Consider the following 22,122-nt stretch of genomic DNA (forward strand, 5'->3'; position numbering starts at 1 on the left):
GAATATCCCTGGGGAGGGTGGACGGAACCTGCCATAACTCCAGCCCCCACCTCCTCCGTCGGGAGATATGATTCTTCATCCGCATCCCACAAAGAAGCCGTATAATTATCGCGCTTGAAAAGTGCAGCTGTTTGCTCTTTGGGAGCTGAGAAACAGCCGCCCGCCCACCCCCTCTCCCTCCCCCCGAAGGACCTTCCCGGGCTCCCACCTTCTGCTGCTCGGCTCTGCCTGCAAAATTCGTGCAAATTAAAAATAGAGGCTTTGTGTGTGCGTTGTGCTTTTGAACAAAGCGAGAGAGAGAGAGGAGGGGGCAGAGGTGTAGCTGCGGCAGCAAAACTTTTTTCCCAAGCTGACAGGAAAAGAAAAAAGGAGGTAGAGGGTGGGTTGGATGGGAATAAAAGCGGTTTAGGAATGATTCACAGAAAGAGAGGAAGATACCCTTTTGATTGTGCTCTCTGGATGGTATCAAAGCGACCAGTTAGTTTCTGGGCTCAGTTCAAAGTGGGGGTTTTTTGCCCTAGAAAGCCTTTTGTGGCTCAGGACCCCAATACCTCAAAGACTTCGTCTCCCCCCAGGAACCATCCCAGCTGCCCATGGAGGCGCAGGTCAATTCTGTATCCAGGGCAGCTGTCTACCACCTCCATCTGGTACGCAGGATGAGACCCTCCCTGCCCGTAGACTGTCTCTCCAGAGTGGTGCATGCTCTGGTTATCTCCTGCTTGGACTACTGCCATGTGCTCTATGTGCTCCTTTGAAGGTGACCCGGAAACTACAACTAATCCAGAATGTGGCAGCTAGACTGTTGACCCGGAGCGGCCGCCAAGACCATGTAACATCGGTCCTGAAAGACCTACATTGGCTCCCAGGACATTTCAGAGCACAATTCAAAGTGTTGGTGCTGACCTTGAAAGCCCTAAACAGCCTCGGTCCAGTATACCTGAAGGAGCGTCTCCACCCCCATTGTTCACCCCGGACACTAAGGTCCAGCTCCGAGGGCCTTCTGGCGGTTCCCTCACTGCGAGAAGCCAAGTTACAGGGAACCAGGCAGAGGGCCTTCTCGGTGGTGGCACCCGCCCTGTGGAACGCCCTCCCACCAGATGTCAAAGAGAAAAATAACTACCAAACTTTTAGAGGACATCTGAAGGCAGTCCTGTTTAGGGAAGCTTTTAATGTTTCATAGGTTATTGTATTTTAGTGTTTTGTTGGAAGCCGCCCAGAGTGGCTGGGGCAACCCAGCCAGATGGACGGGGTATAAATAATAAATTATTATTATATTATTATTATTATCCTGGGATCTGGGATCATTATCTGAAGCCCTTCTCCGTGGGCCCCCTCCATAGGAGGTCCGGAGGTGACAACACAAGAACAGGGCCTTTGCAGTGGTGGCTCCCTGCTTGTGGAAAGCTCTCCCTGGGGAGGCCCGCCTGGCGCCATCATTCCATACCTTTAGGCAGAAGCATTTCTTTCCTGCCAGGCCTTTGGCTCTTCATTACCTGCGGCCTCCTTTAGTGAGTGCCCCGTTTTAATCCTGCTTTTAAATAGACAGTTGTCTCTTAGATTCCCCTGTGCTTTGTTTTACGATGGCTTTTATGTGTTTGCTTGTTGTTGTATGTCGCTTTGAGTTACCGTATTTTCCCCGTGTATAAGACAATGTTTTTTGCTTTGAAACTTTAGTCAGAAATTGGGGGTGCTCTTATACACAGGTTGTTAATGTGCAGTTTTTTAGAAAAACAACAACCACCACTTACCTTCCCACGGCTAGAAGATCCCTCCCCCCCAAAAAAAAAATATATATATGCAACTTTGGGCGATCTTGGGTGTTGGCGGGTTAATTTGGGGTTTTAAAAAATAGGGGTCATCTTATACATGAAGGAGTCTTATACACACAAAAATACGGCACTTTTGTTTTTAAAAAGTGGTTAATAAGATTAATTAACAACAACAATAGACAATCCTGTTTCAACATTGTTCATACCTGTGAACAATTGCTTCCTTTCCAGTTTGTCTGTAACTTCCTGCCGAAATCTGGTCCCTTTTTATACCACAAATGTTCAGGGGGCGGATGGGGTTGGTTGTCCTCATTTTGTTGAGATGTAGAGGGACCCTCCAAATGGCAGAAGGTCCCAGGCTCAGGCAGGGGCTGAGAGAAACCCCTCCCTGAAATCCTGCAGAGATGCTGCCAGCCAGTGTAGGCAACACTGGGCTGTATTACCAACCTTACTGTCTGCTTGTGAAACATGGACCACTTATAAACTCCATCTCCAAGTCCTCGGAAGATTCCACAAACGGTGCCTCCAAAAAGTTTTGCATATCACTTGGGAAGACAGGCGAACTAATACCAGTGTACTGGAAGAAGCAAAGATCACCTGTGTTGAAGCAATGATTCTTCAACATGAACTTTGTTGGACTGGTCGTGTTGTGCGGATGCCTGATGATCGTCTTCCAAAGCAACTACTCTATTCCGAACTTAAAAATGGAAAGCGTAATGCTGGTGGTCAACAAAAGAGGTTCAAAGACTGTCTCAAGGCAAATCTTTAAAAATGAAGTATAAACACTGACAACTGGGAAACACTGGCCTGCGAGTGCTCCAGTTGGAGAACAGCCTTTACCAAAGGTGTCCTGGGCTTTGAAGACACTCGAACTCAGGACGCGAGGGAGAAATGTGCCAAGAGGAAGGCACGCTTGGCAAACCCTCACCGGGATCAACTCCCGCCCGGAAACCAATGTCCCCACTGTGGAAGGACGTGTGGATCCAGAACTGGCCTCCACAGTCACTTACGGACTCACTGTTAAAACCGTGTTTATGGAAGACAATCTTACTTGGCTACAAGGGATTGCTGATGAAAAAGAAGAAGAAGAAGAAGACATGGACAAATGGTCTGCCTTGGTATAAGGCAGTTTTCTATGTTCTAAGTGGGGTGGGTGGGGTTGCCCTTGTCAGTGGCGTAGCGTGGGGGGTGCGGGGGGGGGGGCCGGCCGCACCGGGCGCAACATCTGGGGGGGGGTGCGCTCGCCACCTCCGGAGTTGCCGAAGAGCCTCAGGCACAGGCTGTAGCAGAGCCCCATGTCTCGCGGAACCGACGAGCTGGCAGCGGCTCTCAGCGCTCGCCGCGGTCCCCACGCGTCAGGGCCGCGGAGGGCGCACCAGGCAGCCCCTCCTCACAGCCACGCCGCCACCGCTGCTGCTGCAGCTGCTGGGCCATGTTGCATTTTCCTCGCCTCTCTGCCCTCCTCCACCTCCGGGCAAGCGGCGGCGTTTGGGCGGCAGCGCCAGCGGCAACTTGCCTCAGATCACCTGACATGGACCCGCTGCCGCCGCAGTGGCTACCTTACCGTAAATACCCCAGCCCAGGCAGCAGCAAGAAGAAGCTGGCAGCGGCGGCAGGTTAGGGGTTAGGGGGCGCAAATTACTTGCCTTGCCCCGGGTGCTGACAACCCACGCTACGCCGCTGGCCCTTGTGCCTTTACTTTCTGCAAGAAAGCTAATTTCAAAAGGCAATGGGTATGTTGGTGTTAGAAGAGCACCAGGCCTAGTAGCCACCAGCCATCAAAGGCAATTAATCTAAACCCTATGGATCACCATTTAGTGTGAGGCTATGCAAAAATCTAGAAGGGGGGAGGAGGTGCTCACTTTGCCAGGTGATGTTGGAGAAGGACTTTCAAAAAGCATTTTTAGCAAGGTTTAGCGGCCTGTTCTTTTATTTTTTCAATTTAGATTGCCAGTGAGTAGTGCATTTTTAAAAGGATTTCAGGTGGCTCTCTCTTATGCATGGTAATAACTGTAACGAAGTTATCACCCTTTTAAAAAATAAGGAAGTGGAAGGATTTGAGCCTTAATGCGTGCCTAGGACATTGGTTAATTGAATTAAGTGACTCCGTGTGAAGAACAGTGGAAAAAGCTCACTTCTGTCTGGGAGCTTTTCTGACTCCCCAGAAAAGTGCCCTTGAATAGATGTAGGATTACAACATTATTATTTTTCATCATGTGCAACTGGCAGGGCCATCACAGCTAAAAGAATATTTATTTATTTATAAATATATTTATTTATAAAAAAAACAATTTAAAATACAGGTTAAAATGCCATTTAAAATGCAGCCTCATTTTAAAAGTAGCCCATGGATCAACAACCATAAGGGGAGGGAAACAGAAGGGTCAGACTGAGTCCAAACCAAAGGCCAGGCGGAACGGCTCTGTTTCGCAGGCCCTGTGGAAAGATGTCAAGTCCCGCAGGGCCCCAGTCTCTTGGGACAGAGCTTTCCACCAAGTCAGGGCCAGTACTGAAAAGGCCCTGGCCCTAGTGGAGACCAATCTAACCACCTTGCAACCTGGGACCTCCAAGGTGTTGTTATTTGTGGACCTTAAGGTCCTCCGCGGGGCATACCAGGAGAGGCGGTCCTGTAGGTACGTGGGTACTGGGCTGCTCCTATGCAGGGATTGAACCTGCAAACTTCACATTATCAGCACCACGCTGAAGCCAACTGAGCTTTCCAGGCCAGCCCATCCATGAGGCAAGTGGAGCAACTGACTCAGGCGGCAGAATCCCAATATAGTTCTTTATTTCCCCCCTTGCTGCTGACGTAGATCTTCACTCACCCCTTCCTCCCTGGCACGGAGGGGCCACCGTTTTGAGCTTCATCTCAGGTGCCAAAATGCCTTGGGCATCACACACTCCCTCTCTGCATGGCAGGCGCCGGATCGGTGCCATAGATTGTCCCATCACCTCTCTGAGAGCAGCTTTCCCCCAGAGATAATTTGAGTTCTTCCAGAGACAAACTATTTCGTCAAGCAATCCAAAGAGCGTAAAGCAAAGCTTGCTGGTTCTGCATCCTGTCTCCTCAAAAGATTCCATCAACGGTGTCTCCAAAAATTTTAACACATCACTTGGGAAGACAGGCGAACTAATACCAGTGTACTGGAAGAAGCAAAGATCACGAATGTTGAAGCAATGATTCGTCAACATCAACTTCGTTGGACTGGTCATGTTGTGCGGATGCCTGATGATCGTCTTCCAAAGTAACTACTCTACTCCAAATTTAAGAATGGAAAGTGTAATGCTGGTGATAACAAAAGAGGTTCAAAGACTCTCTCAAGGCAAACCTTTTAAAAGGTAGTATTTTTTTCATCTTGTGCACGGGTTCCTCGCTGCGGGATCACATTCATCCAGTGCTATACCAGCTGCACTGGCTCCTGGTGGAGTACAGGATCAGGTTTAAGGTGCTGGTTATAACCTTTAAAGCCCTATATGGCCTAGGACCCTCGTACCTACGGGACCGCCTCTCCTGGTATGTCCCATGGAGGACCTTACGGTCTTCAAATAATAACATCCTGAAGGTCCCAGGCCACAGGGAGGTTAGGCTGGCCTCAACCAGAGCCAGGGCCTTTTCAGTACTGGCCCCGATTTGGGGGAACGCTCTGTCACAAGAGACCAGGGCCCTGCAGGACTTGACATCTTTCCGCAGGGCCTGCAAGACAGAGCTGTTCCGCATGGGCTTGGGCCAAGGCACAGTCTGACCCCATCCTTCTGTAATCCTCATAGAACTCTAGCCCAATGATTGCCATTAATTTGATTCTGAATTGATTTTAGAATGAATTGATTTTAGAATGCTGTGTTACTTTTATTGTTGTTAGCCGCTCTGAGCCCGGCTTCGGCTGGGGAGGGCGGGATATAAATCTAAAAATATTATTATTAGTAGTAGTAGTAGTAGTAGTATAAAGGTAAAAGGTAAAGGGGACCCCTGACCATTAGGTCCAGTCATGGCTGACTCTGGGGTTGCGGCGCTCATCTCGCTTTACTGGCCGAGGGAGCCGGCGTACAGCTTCTGGGTCATGTGGCCAGCATGACTAAGCCGCTTCTGCTGAACCAGAGCAGCGCACAGAAACGTCGTTTACCTTCCCGCTGGTAAGCGGTCCCTATTTATCTACTTGCACTTGGACGTGCTTTCGAACTGGTAGGTGGGCAGGAGCTGGGATTGAGCAACGGGAGCTCCCCCCGTCGCGGGGATTCGAACCGCCGACCTTCTGATCGGCAAGTCCTAGGCTCTGTGGTTTAACCCATAGTGCCACCCGCGTCCCTTATTATTAGTATAAACACTGACAACTGGGAAAGACTGGCCTGCGAGTGCTCCGATTGGAGAACAGCCTTGACCAAAGGTGTCCTGGGCTTTGAAGACACTCGAACTCAGGACGCAAGGGAGAAATGTGCTCAGAGGAAGGCACGCTTGGCAAATCCACACCATGATCAACTCCCGCCCGGAAACCAATGTCCCCACTGTGGAAGGACGTGTGGATCCAGAACTGGCCTCCACAGTCACTTACGGACTCATTGTTAAAACTGTGTTTATGGAAGACAATCTTACTCAGCTATGAGGGATCACAGAAGAAGAAGAAGAAAGCATCCTGTCCTCACAATGGCCAGTGGGAAACAGGATCCGAGCGCAAGAGCAACTCTCCTCTCCTGCAGTTTCCAGGGACTGGGATTCAGAAGCCTCGCTGCCTCCGACCGCGGAGGCCGAGCAGAGCCATCAAGGCTTGAAAGCAGCCACTGACAGCTCTTTCCCCCATGGATTTGGCTGACCCTCCTTTAAAACCGTCCAAGTCAAGGGCCATCACTGCCTCCTGTGGCAGGTAGTTCCGTAGTTCAACTCTGTGCTGTGTGAAGAAGTACTTGCTTTGACCTGCCCTGAATCTCCCAACGCTCAGCTTCACTGGATGTCCACCAGTTCTAGTGTTGAGAGAGAGGCAGAATCATTTTTCCTTCTCTACTTTCTCTGTGTCATGAATCACTTCTATCTCAGTTGCTCCGTCCCGATTTGCTTGCCCAAAAACCTCACATGGAGGCCAGACTACAGCCTGGACTTGCTGTTTGTAAAAAACAACAACAGCATTTTGAATGCATTATAACCATGCAACACCAGGAGGCGCTGTAGAGCACAAAACTTTTCCATGCGATTTTACATAAAGCTTTTTTTCTTTGGTTGTAACAATTTAATTTATGACTTCTTTGTAGCTCCCCCCCCCCTGTGTAGATCCACCCCCTGTCTTTACAGAGCATTCTTCCTGATGTGTCCGCATGGAGGATAAATAAGGATTACTCATCCCGATTTCCTTGCAGGGATGTTCATACACCTTTGCATTCGTTGCTCGTTTGCCGCACGCTTTTCCATGCGTCTCCCCGTCCCTTTTAAAAAAAACAAACTGTGCACACTTGAATTTCCCAGACACACACTGACTCAAACCCCACCTGCAAAAAGCCGGCCCTTGAAGCAACATAGACTCTCAGAACTGCAGCACCTGCCGTGGCTCAGTTTCCCCTTCGTCAAGGATCTGCCTGCTGGTTAATGCCTCACGGCTGACTGAAAGCATGAACATCAGATTTGGCCAAAGCTATTTGGCATGACTCATCGGAGCCGTTCAGCTTTTCTTCGGTCCCTCTTCCACTGGGGGAGGGAGGAGGAGAACAGGTCAGTTGTGGGGGGTGTAGAGCAAAAAGGATCTCAAGCCCATTAGAGCCCAGAGCCTTCACAACCCATTAGGCGGGGAGGCCAAATGCCTGACAGTTTACAAGCATCCTTCTCTGGCCCATCTCTCTCGTCGATATAACCTTTCAGATCTTCTTCTGGCATCGGAAAGTGGGAATAATGTTATTACTATAGATGCCCCTCCATCTTACAGTCCCCTGGGCTGCTGCAATTATGGAACAGGATGCCGGTCTCCAAACGAGCCCTGCTCCTCTGCCGCCCAGCGTGACGTACAGACAGAGCTCTCTGTTTTTGGCTGCACAAATCTTAAACTGTGAACCCATCCCTGGCTTAGCAATACAGGAAACTCACTGGTACTGTGATAGGAATTTTGAGGTCTTAGATATATGGTAATGTTCGTAAGCGTCCCAACCAAGCACGTACATAGATCAGCACAGGAAGACCGACCTGGAACCATTTTGATTCCTAAACTGAGCCAATGTTTTCTCTGCAAGGTCAAAGTGGGAAACCTCCCCATTGTCTCTTTCATCACAAATCCTGTCTTAAGGGCACATTTAAGATATGAATAGGGTGTGAGCCTGTGACCTGGCTCAGGAACTAAGTATTTATCATTACAGAAGACTGGCCAGGCTCACCAGGGTATCCAATCAAGTGAGCATTAACAGGTAACCTGGCAGACAGGAGATAAACAATGCACTCAGATTTCTGTTGTAGACCGCCTCCTTCTGTGATGTATGTATGATGTATCTGGGGGTGGTCTTGATCTACAGGGTGGCAATTTCAAAAGTCTTTATAAGGCCTTGGGCGCCATTGTTCTGGGTTCCTCCTCCTTTCCTGCGGGTGAGGGGAGCGCCCTGTTGCAACAGATCAATAAAGATCAGGCTTACTAGCTGCTTTGCTTTTCAATATTCTCTGGTTGGCCTTTGTTATTTTCTCCTACCAATAGGGAACCTATGTAAGGACTCTATATGGGCTCTTGGATACCCCATAAGGGAAAAGGGCAATTTTTGTTTACAACAGTACCAAGCCCCTGAAGAACCAGGTGCGCAGCCTGGGAGTCATTCTGGACTCACAGCGGTCCATGGAGGCGCAAGTCAATTCAGTGGCCAGGGCAGCTGTCTACCAGCTCCATCTGGTACACAGGATGAGACCCTCCCTTATCTCCCGCTTGGACTACTGCAATGCGCTCTACGTGGGGCTACCTTTGAAGGTGACCCAGAAACTACAACTAATCCAGAATGCGGCAGCTAGACTGGTGACTGGGGGCGGCCGCCAAGACCATGTAACATCGGTCCTGAAAGACCTACATTGGCTATCAGTACGTTTCCAAGCAAAATTCAAAGTGTTGGTGCTGATCTTGAAAGCCCTAAACGGCCTCGGTCCAGTATATCTGAAGGAGTGTCTCCACCCCCATCGTTCTGCCTGGACACTGAGGTCCAGTGCTGAGGGCCTTCTGGCGGTTCCCTCCCTGCGAGAAGCACAGTTACAGGGAACCAGGCAGAGGGCCTTCTCGGTGGTGGCACCTGCCCTGTGGACCGCCCTCCCACCAGATATCAAAGAGAAAAATAATTACCAAACTTTTAGAAGACATCTGAAGGCAGCCCTGTTCAGGGAAGCTTTTAATGTTTAATAGGTTATTGTATTTTAGTGTTTTGTTGGAAACTGCCCAGAGTGGCTGGGGGGACCCAGCCAGATGGGTGGGGTATAAATAATAAATTATTATTATTATTATTATTAGTCAGATCATTGGGTCCACCTGGCTCAGTACTGTATACACTGGCTGGCAGCAGGGTTTGGGACGAGGGTCCTCTCCAGAGACGTTGTCGAGGATTGAACTCGGACCTTCTGCATGCTCTCTCGCTGACCCACAGCCCTTCCTCGACTTGTTTCCTCTGCTTCTGCTACATGACCTGGTCTGGCCCTGCTGCTAAGTGGTTTCTTTTGTGGTCCAGTAATCTCCCTCTGGAACAGAGATGGGGAGCAGCACGCAGGAAAATTGCCCGTCAAATGTCCCTAAGGACGCGGGTTCGAGACCCGCTGCCAACTAAAGCGTCATCGCTTCGGTGCAAGCGCAAATCTCCTTTCTACGAGGTACCTAAGCGCCTCCTTCCTGCGTGGTTTAGTCGTCCAGGAGGGCCCCTTTCCTTAATGAGCAGAGCAGTCTTGTAACTGCCAGTGACAAAGGGCTCCCTTTTATCAAGCGCTAATTGGCAGAAGACTTTGCAAGCAGCCACTTAATGCATCCGTTCCCTAATGGCCCCTGGCTGAAATTAAAAGGCAAGTGAAGAGATCCAAGGAAGATTTATCCAGGCAATTACAAGCTTTGTTGTTCACGGAGGGCAAGGCTGCGCATGGCCGCTAACCACAATGGCTGTGCAGCACCTCTGTTGCTGGAAACGGCAGGAGGGGGAGAGTGCCGCTCTTGTGTTCGAATTCTGCTTGCCACTTTCCCCTCGGGGCGTCTGATTGGCCAATTGTGACAACAGGGTGTTGGACTAGACAGGACACTGGCCTGTTCCAGCAGCCAGAGTCTTCTTATGTTCTAACTGAACCTCCAGCTCCAAAGGCAGTCTATCTAGGTTCCTAGGGCTATTTGGTCACTGTAAGTACAGGCTAATAATAATAATAATAATAATAATAATAATAATAATAATAATTTATTTATACCCCGCCCTCCCCGGCCAGAGCCGGGCTCAGGGCAGCTAACACCAGTAAAATTACAGTAAAAACATAATAGGGGGGGAAACCAATTTAAAATACAGGTTAAAATGCCATTTAAAATGCAGCCTCATTTTAAAAGTAGCCCATAGATCAAAACCGTAAGGGGAGGGAAACATAAGGGTCAGACCGAGTCCAAACCAAAGGCCAGGCGGAACAGCTCCGTCTTGCAGGCCCTGTGGAAAAGTGTCAAATCCCTAGTCTCTTGTGGCATAGCGTTCCACCACGTGGGGACAGTACTGAAAAGGCCCTGGCCCTAGTTGAGACCAATCTAACCTCCTTGCGACCTGGGACCTCCAAAATGTTTTCATTTGTGGACCTCAAGGTCCTCCCCGGGGCATACCAGGAGAGGCGGTCCTGTAGGTACGAGGGTCCTAGACTAGATGGGTTGCTGGCTGATCCAGCAAGGCTCTTGGGCAGCTCAGAAGGAGGGTCAGAACGTGGTGCTGATAACGCCAAGGTTGCAGGTTCAAACCCCGTATGGTCCAGCTGCATATACTTGCATTGCAGGGGGTTGGACTAGATGACCCTCAGGGTCCCAACTCTACGATTCCATCATTCTTTTCCCATTGGCCTACATAGATCATCCTGCCAAGCCACAAGGGGAATTGCCCTGCTTCCCCAAAATTTCTAAACCAGGACCATAACTCAGCGCAGGAGCAGCTGATTTGCACGCAGAAGGTCACAAGGCTTTTCCTAGCATCTTGAAGAGAACCATGCCTAAAATCCTGGAGAGCTGCTGCCAGTCAGTGTAGGCAACCCTGCGCTAGATGGACTCAGCATAAATAGGGCAGCTTCCTTTCTAAGCGCCGCGAGGGTCTGCTCACAGCTTTGCAAGCTTCCAGTCGTCTGAGCGGCTTCTGCGTTCGCCTTCCATTGCAGCCACAGCCCAGGGGGGAAAATAGCAATTACAGAACCCTAAGAGGTGACTGAGACAAGGAAGGTGAGCCTGCAAGGTTTACACCACGATTTCTAAAGGCTGAGGTCCCTCCAAAACATTTAGGAGTGCCAGTGAATGTGGGGAGCCCAGAGATTCCCCCCCCCTCCAATTCCTTGCAATATGTCACAGCGAAGGGGATTCCCGGGTAGAATTTGTGGACCGCAAGCTACCACATGCTTAAAAGAGCAAAATATCTTGGGCTAGTCATGGTTACTGCCATCCCAGAAGGGAATTCCTTCCAATATATCTGAAGGAGCATCTCCACCCCCATCGTTCTACCCGGACGCTGAGGTCCAGCTCCGAGGGCCTTCTGGCGGTTCCCTCATTGTGAGAAGCAAAGCTACAGGGAACCAGGCAGAGGGCCTTCTCGGTGGTGGCGCCCACCCTGTGGAACACCCTCCCACCAGATGTCAAAGAGAACAACAACTACCAGACTTTTAGAAGACATCTGAAGGCAGCCCTGTTTAGGGAAGCTTTTAATATCTGAAGGGCTATTGTATTTTAATATTTTGTTGGAAGCTACCCAGAGTGGCTGGGGAAACCCAGCCAGATTTGTTGTTGTTTAGTCGTTTAGTCATGTCCGCCTCTTCGTGACCCCATGGACCAGAGCACGCCAGGCACCTCTGTCCTCCACTACTTCCCGCAGTTTGGTCAGACCCAGCCAGATAGGTGGGTATAAATAATAAATTATTACTATTATTATTATACTATTATTATTAATCCTAACAATGGCAATTGCTTCTCATTCATTATGATACTGATAGCTCACTTTTCCTCTACAAGCTTAGCGGGGCAGCTGCGGGTCTCGCTCTTCCCATTTCTAGCCTCACAACAGTCCTGCGAGGTAGTTTAGGCTGAGAGACAGCGAGGTAGTTTAGGCTGAGAGACAGCGAGGTAGTTTAGGCTGAGAGACAGCTACATAGCTGAGTGGAGATTTGAACCCTGGTCTCCTAGTCCAACACTCCAACCATTAAAGGCAAAAAAGGTAAAGGAGCCCTCGATGGTTAAGTCCCGTCAAAGGTGACTATGGGGTTGCGGCGCTCATCTAGCTTTCAGGCTGAGGGAGCAGGCGTTTGTCCGCAGACAGCTTTCCGGGTCATGTGGCCAGCAGGACTAAACCGCTTCTGGAGCAATGGGACACTGTGATGGAAAGCAAAGCGCATGGAAACACTGTTTACCTTCCCGCCACAGTGATACCTATTTATCTACTTGCACTGGTGTGCTTTCAAACTTCTAGGTTGGCAGGAGCTGGGACAGAGCAACGGGAGCTCACCACGTCGCGGGGATTCGAACCACCAACCTTCCGATAGGCAAGCCCAAGAGGCTCAGGGGTTTAGACTGCAGTGCCACATTACCCCACACTAGTCAGACCATGGTCACAAACAGAATCAACTCCCTGATTCTTTAAAAACCAAGGAGAAGGGGGGCACTCAGCTCTCCACACACACCTGTTTTACAAAGCTTTGACACCAGCCTCCAACTCTGTTGCTGCCTCTCAAATGAAAAACACAGATTTGCCACCTTTACATTTTTCACACAGCCAACGAACCCTTCCAAAAAAAGACCAGGCTAGCCACCCTCCCACTTGCTATCGAGCTTCGCAATCTCAGCGCTGCAAAACAGTTTTGTGCCGGTCTCGATTCCTTCGCGAGTTTTCTGCAACGTTTCTTGCGGCAGTGACGGTAAACACAATGCCCTTGCAAGAGGTGATGTGCTCCGAGAGCTCCCTCCATCTGTCTCCAGATGCACTTTGCAAGAGGTCAGCTGCAAGCCGTGTAAAATCAGAGCTTGTAAACAGAACCAAGCAGCAGAAAAGGGTTTACAGGCCTGCATTTCAAAATCTCTGGGTATTCTGGGAATCTTTAGGTGGAAGGGAAAACATATGGGGACTTTTGTGGATGGTGACAGCAGCCACGAAATTAAAAGACGCCTGCTTCTTGGGAGAAAAGCAATGACAAACCTAGACAACATCTTAAAAAGCAGAGACATCACCTTGCCAACAAAGGTCCGTATAGTTAAAGCTATGGTTTTCCCAGTAGTGATGTATGGAAGTGAGAGCTGGACCATAAAGAAGGCTGATCGCCGAAGAATGGGTGCTTTTGAATTCTGGTTCTGGAGGAGATTCTGGAGAGTCCCATGGACTGCAAGAAGATCAAACCTATCCATTCTGAAGGAAATCAGCCCTGAGTGCTCACTGGAAGGACAGATCCTGAAGCTGAGGCTCCAGTACTTTGGCCACCTCAGGAGAAGAGAAGACTCCCTGGAAAAGACCCTGATGTTGGGAAAGATGGAGGGCACAAGGAGAAGGGAACAACAGAGGATGAGATGGTTGGATGGTGTTCTTGAAGCTACCAGCATGAGTTTGACCAAACTGCAGGAGGCAGTGGAAGACAGGAGGGCCTGACGTGCTCTGGTCCAGGGGTCACGAAGAGGCGGACACCACTAAACGACTAAACAACAACAACAGTCACTATTTTCCAAGTGGGATTCAATCAAACACCAGCAAATTCGTGTTGCACAATTAAGGTGGAACTGATGCTCTTTGAACAAACTCATTTTCAAAACAAAACAAAACAAAACCTAAACATTTTGCAGGAAGGAAAGTGATGGTGAAAATCCTCTGGGAAGTGTGGGATGACAATACTTCAACAGAGACATAGTGTCCAGACCAAGGGAAGTAATAGTGCCACTGTATTCTGCTCTGGTCAGACCTCACCTGGAGTCCTGTGTCCTGTTCTGGGCACCACAATTTAGGGAGGATATCGACATGCTGGAAGGTGGCAGAGGAAGGTGAGGAAGATGATCAAGCCTGATGAGGAACAGTTGAGGGAGTTGCATATCCAGCCTGGAGGTGATATGATTGTTGTTGTTGTTTAGTCATTTAGTCGTGTCCGCCTCTTCGTGACCCCATGGACCAGAGCACGCCAGGCACTCCTGTGTTTCACTGCCTCCCACAGTTTGGTCAAACTCATGCTGGTAGCTTCGAGAACACTGTCCCCCCATCTCATCCTCTGTCCTCTCCTTCTCCTTGTGCCCTCCATCTTTACCAACATCAGGGTCTTCTCCAGGGAGTCTTCTCTTCTCATGAGGTGGCCAAAGTCTTGGAGCCTCAGCTTCATGATCTGTCCTTCCAGTGAGCACTCAGGGCTGATTTCCTTCAGAATGGATAGATTTGATCTTCTTGCAGTCCATGGGACTCTCAAGAGTCTCCTCCAGCACCAGAATTCAAAAGCATCCATTCTTCGGCGATCAGCCTTCTTTATGGTCCAGCTCTCACTTCCATACATCACTACTGGGAAAACCATAGCTTTAACTATACGGACCTTTGTTAGCAAGGTGATGTCTCTGCTTTTGAAGATGCTGTCCAGGTTTGTCATTGCTTTTCTCCCAAGAAGCAGGCGTCTTTTGACATGATAGCCACCTTCAAACGCCTGCAGATCTGACACATGGGAGATGGAGCAAGCTTTTTTTCCGCTGCTCCAGACAGAAGGAGATTCCGACTGAACATTAGGAAGGACTTTCTGACAGTAAGAGCTGTTCAACTGTGGAACAGACTCTATCTTGGAGGTTGTAGAGCACAAGTTGGTCAGGGATTCCTTAGCTGTCATTCCTGCACATCAGGGGTTCGACTAGATGATCCTTGGCACCCCTTCAATGCTACAGATCTATCGTTCTAGCGGATTGACACCATGTTGTGCAGCCTACTTGCAAACAAATGTGCGATAAGCAGATGGTGCCCCTTAACCTCCCTGTAAATTTGGAGTTAGAAAATCGAGATGAACGCGCCACAGTTTGTCTGGGAGGGACCTGCCTCTCCTGTGACTAGATGAGAGAGGGGAAAGATGGAAACTTATAGCTGAGAACCAACCCACAGTTGCTGGGGCTTTATATACTGCTGTGATATAGTATTACGATGCAGCGGTACATATTGCTCCCTCAGGCAACATTCTGGAGCAAGGGGAACGTCTGTACACTTCAAACGGTTGGAGCTTGCAAGAGAAACCAGGAGTCCTAACTTGGGTTGCAGAGAGAGAGAGAGTGTGGTGCATTGGTTAGAGCAGGCAAAGGCAAACTCAGCCCTCCAGATGTTTTGGGACTACAACTCCCATGATCCCTAGCTAACAGGACCAGTGGTCAGGGATGATGGGAATTGTAGTCCAAAACATCTGGAGGGCCGAGTTTGCCTATGCCTGGGTTAGAGTATCAGAGGCTTGGGTTCAAATCTCCTCTCAGGCACAAAGCTCACTGGGTGACCTTGGGCCATCTCTCGGCCTTGCCTGCCTCACAGGGTTGTTGTGGAGATTAAATGGGGAGGGGGAGAAAACCACGTATGCGCCTCGGGCTTCCTCAGAGAAATAATAATAATAATAATAATAATAATAATACATTTTATTTATACCCCGCCCTCCCCAGCCAAGGCCAGGCTCAGGGCGGCTAACAAGCAATAATAAAAACAAGTTGAATGAATACAACTTAAAAACAAGATTAAAATACAACATTAAAATATTGAAACATTAAATATTAAAATGCAGCCTATTCATTAAAATGAATAGACGAACACTGATAAACAGCAGATTAACTCAGGCAACTTCACGATTCCCCTTTTCTGTGGTCATTTCAAAACCATCCACACCACTCCCTGTATTTCAGGGGGGTTGGACTAGATGACCCTTGGTAGTCCCTTTCAACTCTGCTCCATTCTCCAGCCCCCTAATTCCAGCCTGAGCTTGGACCCTCATAAGCACCTGTTCCGCGATCACTCGTATCCAGAATTAATCCCAGGAAAACCTCTAGAGACCTGCTCCAGATCCCCGCATCTGACACAAACACACCCCTCCTCCTCGCCGCCCACCATCCATTCAGCCCCCGAATCTCCCTCGAGACCCCCCTCTATTCCGTTTCAGATCCCAGGCGCCCCTCTCCCCTCCCCAAGGCGCACGGGGCACAATCCGCCTCTTTTATAACGGGGGAGAACCGTCAAGAACTTTGCCCCGTTCGCTCGCAGTTCCCGACAGAAGGAAATAAACAACAGGTTGGTGGCTCGGAGGAGGAGATTTGGGGCAACTCCCTGACGCATCGCAGAAACGGCTTCGGGATGCGCGCAGACCGGCGCAAGACGCAACGAAATAAAAGACTGAAGTTTGTTCGAGGCTGGAACGAAAATGGCCAAAAGGCCAGACCACAATTCCTAAGGAAGGATGCGCCGCCTTTGAAGTTTACCTGCTCATTTTCGCTCTCAGATCAAACAGTAATTTTTTAAAGAATTCTTCTTTTAATGAAGACTCACTTTCTTGAGCTTCCCAGCGCCCCCCAGAGCGCAACAGCTCCCCCCTCCCGCCCCCAAACCTTTTTTTACCTGTTTCTCCTCCTGTCCCAGACTCCTGCCTCCCAGTCCTCCCTCATCAGCAACAAGCCCAGCGCGCAGGATGGAGAGGATGGAGCCCCGCCCTCTCCGCCTGGGGCTGCGGACCCCCCCCACTGCCCCGCCTCTGGAGCCACCCCATTGGGCGGGGAGCCTTGAAAGGCAGCCGGGGGAGGCCTCTGGTTGGCTGGCGGGCTGGGGAAAGGGACAGGGCGGGGCCGGGAAAGCCTTGGGCTGGTACCCGCCCGCCTCTCCTTCCCCTCAGGGGATGCTGTTGCCAGGGGCAACCTGACGTGAGCCAGGGGAGGATGGAGAGAGCAACTTGGCACCACTCTGAACTTCCATTCCCAGGGGAGTTTGGCTTCAGGCCGGGCATCTAGGCAACCCTGAGCGGAGTGCAGTGTTAGTCAAGGCTGGCACCGCCGTGTGGTGGGCAGGGCAAGGCTGGCACCGCTGCGTGGTGTGCAGTCGGAGCATCCTGGCAGCCGGGCCGCCTCAGGCAAGGCTGGGTGACATCCTGGGCATCTTTGATAACCTGGCATGGTAACCCAGGCAACTTGGACCTCTCTTTGTAACCTGGGCAACTGGAGCGTCTGGGTAACCCGGCAACTTGGATGTCTTAGTAACCTGGGCAACTGGGGGCATCTTTGGATAATTGGGCAAAGTGAAGCTTGAAAATCTTTGGGCTTTGGTTCATGCCTTGGGAAGAAGGGGGGGGGGGAATCAAAGGCCTCGCTCTGTACCCAAATGCTCATCCGAGGGAGATCTCAGAAACAGACTTGGAACCTCTTAAGCAGCAGTAGGCAACCTAAGGCCCGGGGGCCGGATCCAGCCCAATCCCCTTCTCAATCCAGCCTGCGGACAGTCCGGGAACCAGTGTGTTTTTGCAGGAGTAGATTGTGTGCTTTTATTTAAAATGCATCTCTGGGTTATTTGTGGGGCATAGGAATTCGTTCATCCCCCCCCCCCAAAAAAAAATATAGTCCGGCCCAACACATGGTCTGAGGGACAGTGGACTGGCACACAGCTGAAAAAGGTTGCTGACCCCTGCTCTTAAGAGTTGTGGGCGCTGGGAGAGATCAAAAGGCCGTTCATGTTAACCTTTTTGTCTGTCAGGCCAATCCTACACCTGCCTTCCCTTCCCGCTTCTGAAATTGTTTCCTTTTGCACAAGCTAGACCACGCTGTGTTTGCAAGGCAGAGGAAAGCCACGCATGGCAAAAAGGTAACATCAGATTTATAGCCAACTCGAGGAAGTAAGACCAGCCACATTTGGCATCATATACCCTCTAGGGATCGCTCCCCTCTTTCCATGGGTCAGTTTTTGATCTTAGGTCTGGCTTGGAAGGAAAGGAAAACTCTCATCGTCCAAACCTCGCTATAAAAATATGATTTAATGATTCATTGGCCCGTGTAAATGCTCTTTCATTGACTCTCTGTTTCTCCTTCCCCCCACCAAATACAGTGGTACCTCGGGTTAAGTACTTACCGTATTTTTTGCCCTATAAGACGCACTGTCCCATAAGGCGCACCTAGTTTATTGGGGGGGGAATAAAGGGGGGGAATTATTTTTCCCCCAGGCGCGGGGCTGGGGCAGGGGAAACCCGAGCTTCCCCAGACCCCAGAACAGGCAACTCTTTGCAAGCCATGGGAGCCCGGCGCCGGGGTCCCGCGCCTTGCGGAGAGCTCAGCGCGCCCAGCCTTCGGCATGCAGGCAACTCTCTGCAAGCCGCGGGAGCCCGGCGCGGGCTCCCACGGCTTGCGGAGATCTGCGTGAAGCCTGGAGAGCGAATGGGTCGGTGTGCACTGACCCCTCTCCCTCTCCAGGCTTCAGCGAAAGCCTGCATTCGCCCCATAGGACGCACACACATAGGAAGGATGCACTTATATTTTTAAGTGTTGTTATACATTTTTCAGGGCACTTCCCTGTCCCTCTCCTTATCACAAAAGCCTGGTTTAGGGGGTAGGAGTGTAGTGCGTTTGTGACACAGGAGTGCCAAATGAATTTCAACTGCATTGCCTGAATTTGCAGGTATACAATCCCATCCAGAAATAGTGATGGTCTGGGAGCGTTCCTGGAATTTACCTGACGCCGCTGTACAAATAACTCCTTCCCTCATACTGTTTCCGAGATATATCCCTCCATCCTTCAAGCGCTGTTTGCCTCATTAGGAAAAAGCAAAAATATTGGTGCGTCTCCATACGGGAAACACCGCCGTATAGCCGACCTGAGCTCTGTTTGACAAATTCAGCCTGAGATCTGTTTGACAAACAACCCGCTTAGATCAAATTCCGGAGGTGTCTCTGTGTTGACAGTTGCTGCCGCCGCAGATGAAAAAAGCACACCTTGTGACAGCTTAAAGACTCACCAATTTCTCGAAGCAGAGGCCACAGACTGCTTTGTCAGGCGCATGACAAAGGATTTGTGTCGCCTAGATGAGGACAACAAATTGTGCACCTGTCGGGAGTCAGATCTAATCCGCTGCAGCTTCCGCCACAACAAATCAGTCAAATCACTGAAAGGCAGGTGGCCAACCTGGTGCCCTCCAGATGTTTTGGGGCTCCATCCGATGCCTCTCTTGTCCTTTTTCTGGCACCTGCTGAAGACACTCCTCTTTCAACAACCCTTCTAAAAGTTGATATCTGTCTAGGATTCAAGTTGAATCCTTTTTTAAAGCTATTACCTGTTTTTAACATAGGTAGCTTTTCTACCGTTTCATAGAATCATAGAATCCTAGAGTTGGAATAGACCACAAGGGCCATCGAGTCCAACCCCCTGCCAAGCAGGAAACACCATCAGAGCACTCCTGACATATGGTTGTCAAGCCTCTGCTTAAAGACCTCCAAAGAAGGAGACTCCACCACACTCCTTGGCAGCAAATTCCACTGTCGAACAGCTCTTACTGTCAGGAAGTTCTTCCTAATGTTTAGGTGGAATCTTCTTTCTTGTAGTTTGGATCCATTGCTCCGTGTCCGCTTCTCTGGAGCAGCAGAAAACAACCTTTCTCCCTCCTCTATGTGACATCCTTTTATATATTTGAACATGGCTATCATATCACCCCTTAACCTCCTCTTCTCCAGGCTAAACATGCCCAGCTCCCTTAGCCGTTCCTCATAAGGCATCGTTTCCAGGCCTTTGACCATTTTGGTTGCCCTCCTCTGGACACGTTCCAGTTTGTCAGTGTCCTTCTTGAACTGTGGTGCCCAGAACTGGACACAGTACTAAAATTTGTTTTTATTTATTTTTCAGACGGAAGGAGAATCACAGCATCATAGAATTGTGGAGATAGAAGGGATTCCTGGAGTCATCTAGTCCAGAGGTGGCCAGATTCCAAGAGACTGCGATCTACTCACAGAGTAAAAAACTGGCAGTGGTCTACCCCCTTTTTGGGGGTTCAGGTCATATTAGGGGTGCAGGGCAAAGATGTTGAGGTTTTTTTAGGGGAGCCAAAGTTTTTTACCTTCTTTGGGGGGAGCCACAACAGTGATCTACCACAGACCTTCAGTGATCTACCGGTAGATCATGATCTTCCTGTTGGACATGCCTGATATGCAGGTATCTCCATCTGTTTTAAAACATTCAATGGCAGACAGTCCATCACCTTCTGAGGGAATCCATTCACCTCAGTCTTCAGAAATATTGCTTCTATGCAAACAAACAGCCCCGTCTCCCCCCTTGGTGAGGTACCGAGTTAATTTTAATTAAAAATAAAATAATAATAACATTGTTTCTCTCATCAAACAAAGGTTTTGTTCCAAAGGTCTCTGTGCCTTGCCGGTGGTCTGTAGCCGCGTTGGCCTGACGTTGCCTAGGCAATAAAATTATACCAAGTCAAATAAAAAGTGTTGGGTTCCTTGCCTGTACCCTTTTCTTGCCATTATGAGTTATTCGTTCATCCGTCAAGATCAAGTGCCAAAGCTTGCGAAAGCAAGGCCTCGAAGAGGACCAAATTCAGCCTCCTCCAAAAAGCGTAAGTCCAATCACAGAACGGCAGCCCCATTCAAAGATTGAACCGGATGAGATGTTCTTCAATGGGTCTTGAGTTGGAAACACAAAGCCGTATGCATGGATCAATCACAGGAAGGCAAATCAAAGCCACCACCCTGGTGAGAATAACGCAAGACCCATTGAAGAACATCTCATCCAGTTCAATCTTTGAAAAACTTTTTCATATTCTCCAGTGTGCCACCCTTGCCACTGTGGCGGCACGGGGTTGCCGTTCTGTGATAGGACTTACGCTACTTGTTGAAAGGTTCATTTATCAAGTCTGTATAACGTTTATTGCACATATAACTTGTTAAGATACAGTTGTACATTTATCTAGTCCATGTTTACAGTACAGTGGTACCTCGGGTTAAGTACTATATTCGTTCCGGAGGTCTGTTCTTAACCTGAAACTGTTCTTAACCTGAAGCACCACTTTAGCTAATGGGGCCTCTCACTGCCGCCGCGTCGCCAGAGCATGATTCCTGTTCTCATCCTGAAGCAAGGTTATTAACCCGAGGTACTATTTCTGGGTTAGCGGAGTCTGTAACCTGAAGCGTCTGTAACCCGAGGTACCACTGTATCTCCAGGCTTTGTTTTGCACATGACACCTTAGTATGTTTGTTGCTTGAACAGTTACAAGTCTATCTCTATTCTAGTAAATTTGGTTTTATACTTATAAGCCAGTTTGTGGTGTTGTTGTTTTGTTGCATTATTATTACTGTCGCCGCATTTGATACTTTGTCTATACACTATGCATAGGCATTGCCTTAGGAGATAACAGAAATGTATATTAAGGGGCGCAATCTGTTGGGCGCAGACTTTGGAGTTTATTCCTCTGTGCCTATTTTGCTGGCTTGCAAACCCTTTGTCTTCCTCATTTGCTGCATGAGTTTTCTATCAGCCCCAAATGTTGATTTTTGCAGTAAAGTTTTGTAATAAAGCCTGCTTCATGGAACACTTTTAACCAGATGGAGGGCCCCTGAGGGTTAAACCACCTGAGGGGGGGGGGTGTTGGGTTTGAATAACAGCAAATTACAATATTGTTTAGTTGAGATTCCTGCATTGCAGTGGGTTGGACTAGATGACCCTCGGCTCCCTTTCCAGCTCTAGGGTTCTGTAACTCTACGAAGCTGTATTGCCACAATTCCTCCAGCAAAGCTTTGTCGTTGGCATTGTTAATTTTATTTAATGTTACCAGGTGCATTTACCAAGGATGTGCGACTTTTTGGTTGTTCTCCCAGATCCTTGCGGACTTCAAGGGATCCTTGACCCAGATTGTATTCCATTCAGTACCTCCCAAAGACTCACCTAGATCCTTTTTCCTAACGAGCTTTTAGCCTTTCAAGATGAGCTAACGAGATACAATGGCTGAGGCTTTTCAGAGCTAGAAAATGAAGCCTTTGCCCAGCGGGCTGGAGATATGCTCCACAGGAGTCAATGGACAGGTTTGCTTGCAACTTGGTGGCTTACAAAATGTACGATCTGGTGCATCGCAAGCCAATTATAATTTAGGTTTCCAAGTTTCCGCCGTAGCTCTGGGGCTGCCAGCTGCTATTAAAATCTCAAAACTTGCATAAACCGACTTGTTCCCATTTTTCCCAAAGTCTGAATAGCACCAGCTTTGCAAAAGGAGGGT

General features: G+C 49.3%; 1 protein-coding gene across 1 annotated transcript in view; it reads right to left on the bottom strand.

The window, feature by feature from the left end:
• Positions 1-16,599, bottom strand: part of LOC114603088 (synaptosomal-associated protein 25-like) — a 31,372-nt gene extending 14,773 nt beyond the window's left edge. Inside the window, exon 1 of the mRNA XM_028741826.2 lies at positions 16,494-16,599. The gene's annotated coding sequence lies outside the window, so the exon portion shown is untranslated. The remainder of the gene's footprint in view (positions 1-16,493) is intronic.
• Positions 16,600-22,122: the final 5,523 nt, after the last annotated feature.

Source organism: Podarcis muralis, chromosome 7, assembly GCF_964188315.1.
Source record: "Podarcis muralis chromosome 7, rPodMur119.hap1.1, whole genome shotgun sequence".
Classification (NCBI taxonomy): Eukaryota; Metazoa; Chordata; class Lepidosauria; order Squamata; family Lacertidae; genus Podarcis; species Podarcis muralis.